At 38.1% G+C, this 5,000-nt stretch overlaps 1 protein-coding gene across 1 annotated transcript in view; it reads left to right on the top strand.

Annotated features, from left to right (window-relative positions):
* Window positions 1-4,580: 4,580 nt before the first annotated feature.
* Window positions 4,581-5,000, top strand: part of LOC144956425 (rho GTPase-activating protein 18-like) — a 68,922-nt gene continuing 68,502 nt past the window's right edge. The window contains exon 1 of the mRNA XM_078886926.1: window positions 4,581-4,771. The gene's annotated coding sequence lies outside the window, so the exon portion shown is untranslated. The remainder of the gene's footprint in view (window positions 4,772-5,000) is intronic.

The following is a 5,000-nucleotide window of genomic DNA, read 5'->3' as shown; positions in this document are numbered from 1 at the left end:
TCAAAACATGAAATTTGTGACACACCTTCACACGTGTTCCGACAAGCATAGTTGGTTGTTTATAAACAATGACGTGCATCACATCGACCTCTCTCTCTCTCTCTCTCTCTCTCTTCTTTCCTTTCCTCTTCTCTCTCTCTCTCCTTCTCTCCTCTTCTCTCTCTCTCTCTTCTCTCTCTCTCTCTCTCTCTCTCTCTCTCTCTCCTTCTCTCTCTCTCTCTCTCTCTTCTCTCTCTCTCTCTCTCTCTCTTCTCTCTCTCTCTCTCTCTCTCTCTCTCTCTCTCTCTCTCTCTCTTCTCTCTTCTCTCTCTTCTCTTCTCTTCTCTCCTCTCTCTCTCTCTCTCTCTCTCTCTCTCTCTCTCTCTCTCTCTCTCTCTCTCTCTCTCTGATCATTGTTATTGTTTTTATATCGCCAAATGAGTGACTATTTATCACACAATTGTCTCGATCAGATTTTAAACATCCAAGTTTACACAGAGTTTTATGTGTTGGTTCTATTGATCCAGCTGGAGAACAGTGGGTATCTTACTTACCCACATACCATCGATAGTAAAGTCTGTATAGATAGAATGCGCTTGGCCAAGGAGCTCACAACATTGCCATCCGGAAGTATAACGGACCAACACACAAACTCTGTGTAACCATGAACTTTTATAATCTGGTTAATACAGTTTAGTGAGAACAACTCACAAACGCGGATGGCAAAAACAATAACAAAGGCCTGAGTGACGTCATCTGCATACTATCTATAGATAGAATAAAGTTGACATCACTCAGGTCTTTGTTATTGATTTTTGCCATCCACGTTTATGAGTACTTCTCACTAAACTGTATTATCCAGACTATAAAAGTTCATGGTTACACAGAGTTTTGTGTGTTGGTCCGGTTTACTTTCGGGTGGCAATGTTGTGAACTTCTTAGCCAAGTGCATACTATCTGCATCGATCAAATCAGGCAGTCCAGTCGGAAGAGGCTTTAATTGTTTAACAATATGTCCTTTGGTAGATCCACAAGGTCGTGCACTATCTTAAAACGAAATGTTACTTTGACTTGTTTCCTTTGATCTCCAAGAGTTTATCATCAGAGAGATTTTAGCATTGACATTCACACTAGACTATCCCTACATGGCCTTCTATGGCCCACTTATTTATAAATCTGTTTAGACAAATTAATTTTTATGGTCATATTTATTGTAACGAAAATAATCTCAAATCATTGCAAACGTTGGTGCTCCCTGTAAAGTAGAAAACGGTAGGGGCTGCCTGAAGCCTGTGATCGTGGGAAATACTAACGAAAGAGTGAAAATGGAGAGGCTTTTTATAGGAACAATACAGACAATAGACATTTCGGATACAAACCCTTCGTCAGCAGAACAATACACAAATTAAGGTGGAAAACAAATAAAATAAAATGCAAAATAACTTGTGTCGTCTGTACTCATTCATACTCTAACCACCACTGAGTACTGACGATACAGGTTATTTTGCATTTGAAATGTCGTTAGTGCTCTCTGTCAACAATCTTAACTCATTCAACCGTAACAGCGACTAGACTACCAGGGTTACTTTTACCTCATGCCTATTACATTTTTCTGAGACAAAATTATAGGCGTAGTATCAAAGATAATGCTTTTTTGTTTGATTGTTTTTACATGTTAATGATAGCTGAATAAAACTTTCTATGTACATGCTCATTTTTAATACATTTTTTCCAATTTTGAAGAGTAGAAAATATCTCTAGGATTGAGTGAGTTAAAAACAAGCACATTAATGGCGTTCGTAAACATAAAATCCTACAATCAACACAGACGTCTCCTAGTGTTGCACAATTAAGTAGTCATTTTTATGACAATTCCAACCTGGCTTTTGATCACTCTCAATGAAGCTTGATTCCAAAAAAAGAAGAAGAGAAAGAGAGAGAGAAAGAGAGAGAGAGAGAAAGATATTGGGGAGAGAGAGAGAGAGAGAGAGAGATAGAGGGAGAGAGAAGGGAGAGAGAGAGAGAGAGAGAGGGAGAGAGAGAGAGGAGAGAAGATAGAGAAAGAAAGAGAGAGAGAGAGAAGAGAGAGATAGAGAAACAGAGAGAGAGAGAGAGAGAAAGAGAGAGGGGAGAGAGAGAGGGGAGAGAGATAGAGGGAGAGGAGACGGAGAGGAGAGAGAGGAGAGAGAGAGGAGAGAGAGAGAGAGAGAGGATAGAGATAGAGATAGAGATAGAGAGACAGAGATGGTGCAATCACGACGAACAAGGTGACTAAGTAGGTCAAAGGACTAATATTGTAGGTTATGTTGACACAATGACCTAGCCTACTCTGAAAATTAAAAAAAAAATTATTTCTCATTTTGGCCAGAAAATTTTTACTTCATCTGTCGATAGATTAAGCGGTCTGACAGAAATTAAATCCTGGCTCATTAGTTAGAAATCAAGAATTTAAGACATTTTTGACACGTTGGAAGTTGGAAGTTATTTTGATCTAGATATTTGATAGCAAATGTTCATGCCAAAAAGAAGAAAATGTGTTTGGCCAGCCTCACAGAAGTCTATGAGTATAGATAGTATGCAGATGACGTCACTCAGGCCTTTGTTATTGTTTTTTTGCCATCCGCGTTTGTGAGTAATGCTCACTGAACTGTATTAACCGGACTATAAACGTTCATGGATACACACCGTTTTGTGTGTTGGTCCGTTATACTTCCGGATGGCAATGTTATGAGCTTCTTAGCCAAGCGCATTCTATCTATAAGGAAGTACAGCGGTCTAAATCTGTCGTACTCTAGTAAAACACATATTATTTAAAATTTGGCCAGAAAAACAGGTCTTCAAATATCGATCGAGTTAAATTACTCTCATCATCGAAAAAAACTCTCAAACCCGAGACTTTGGTGATTTATCCTTCCACGACGGGAATGTAACTACATGATTTTTTTTCACCATTAATTACGCGTATTTATTAGTTGGGGTTTTTTTGGGTTTTTTTTGGGGGGGGGGGGGAGGTTGTTTTTTTTTTATTGGGGGGGGGGGGGGTTTTATTGTTATTGGGGGGGGGGTTGTTTTGTTTTGTTTTTGTTTTGTTATTGATAAAAAGCTAAAGGACTTCACTGGAAAGTCTCCTGGAATTATATTATTATTATTATTATTATCATCATCATCATCATCGTCATCATCATCATCATCATCATCATCATCATTATTTATTATTATTATTATTATTATTATTATTATTATTATTATTATTATTATATTATTATTATTATTATTATTATTATTGTTATTTTTTATTTATTATTATTATTATTATTATTATTATTATTATTATTATTATTATTATTATTATATTTTGTCTCCAAAAACTAATATCAGAAAACAAGTTTTTTTTTTCCTATTTTAGCCCTTTTTTGTTTATCATAACTGATTAGTTTTTCAAGGAGTGTCAGCAAAGTTTGGTCATGTGAGGTTATATTTGGCTATTATAAGTCGAATTTGGACACGAGGATCTCCGGTCATCAGCTTACATCAGGCACGATAGTAACAGATAGATAGGTTTGTAATTTACTACCACTGCTTCAGGAGGATGTGTGGGGATGAATGAAGCACACAGTGGCGTGACATGCTTACAGTTACAGTTATAGTATAGGGTGGTGCCAGAAAATGACTTAAAACGTGCTATATTTGTAAATACAAAAGAAAGAAGAAGAAAAATAAAGAAAAGGCTTACTCAAATAAATAAGAGGCGGTATATACCATTTCTCAGTTGTTTTTTAAAAATGCTGTAATCCATTTTAAAAAGATGGACGGGGTGCCAGGCACCAAATCAACCAATGTAGCCACGCCCCTGGAAACACACATCCTTTCTGATTAAAATCATTTTAATTATTTCTGTTGATATGAAATATTGTAGGTAGGCAGCATGAGATAATCCCAGACAGGGGCCAGTTTTTAAGAATTATCTGTGTACCCGGTTGTATGAAACATGCATACTGATACATAATGAAATGATAACCAGGGTTTCTGGTCTTGCATGATTATCATGCTACACACCACATGAGGCATGGTGTCATGATTTTATTTTGAAATGGCGTTGAGGAGGAGGAGGAGATTAGAGGATAAGACAGAAAGGGGGGGGGGGGATTGGGGGAGTTCATCACAAATACACAAATCACATACACACATAGGTACAGACACAGTCGCACGCATACACACACACAAATATACACACATAAACACACACACACACACACACACACACCCAGAGAGAGAGAGAGAGGGGGGGGTGGAGGTTTAGCATAGAATTAAACGAAAAATTCCTTGAGGTTTAGGGAAATGTAGAATATACATACAAGGCGAGAGAGAGAGAGAGAGAGAGAGAGAGAGAGAGAGAGAGAGAGAGAGAGAGAGAGAGAGAGAGAGAGAGATTAATCTTTGTTTACTTTTTCATACTTGTGTCACGGACAGCAGACGGCAGACGGCCACACCTCTCACCTTTTACCTTTCACCCCATCGCCGCTCTCGTTCTTGTGTTTGTCATTGTCACTGTGTCACTCTGCCGTCGCTTTTGATCGCAAAGAGCCAGGTAGGGAAACGACAAACGACGAGGGTCGACGAACACGAACAAGAAGCAATCGTGTCGTGAGAATCGGAAAAGGTGTGTAGCTGAAACCGTGACTCTTCTGTGTTGTTTGGATATCTTTCTCGGCTTTCTTGTTTCTCATGGAATTATCGAAAGACCAATGATTATTCCTGTTACTGTTATAGAGTGATAAGGTACACTTTACATGTAAGTTCTTCGTATTATCTGCGTTAATTTCTGTGGAATACGATATCAGCATGAAAGCATGTCTGACTGATTGTGATATGTGTGTGGCTGATATGGTAGAGAGGTAAATAATAAGACAGGGCGTAAGTATTCGTGTCAGGGAGGCAATGACATGAATGCATGTCCGATGTCATGTTGATATCGACTTTTACGATTTGTTTTCATCGCGTTACCTTCGATTGAGTTAAAG

Source organism: Berghia stephanieae, chromosome 11 (assembly GCF_034508935.2).
Source record: "Berghia stephanieae isolate SIO BIC M18660-M18661 chromosome 11, UCSD_Bste_1.3, whole genome shotgun sequence".
Classification (NCBI taxonomy): Eukaryota; Metazoa; Mollusca; class Gastropoda; order Nudibranchia; family Aeolidiidae; genus Berghia; species Berghia stephanieae.
Note: the sequence above shows the minus strand (reverse complement) of the source record. Positions and strands in the feature narration are given on the sequence as shown.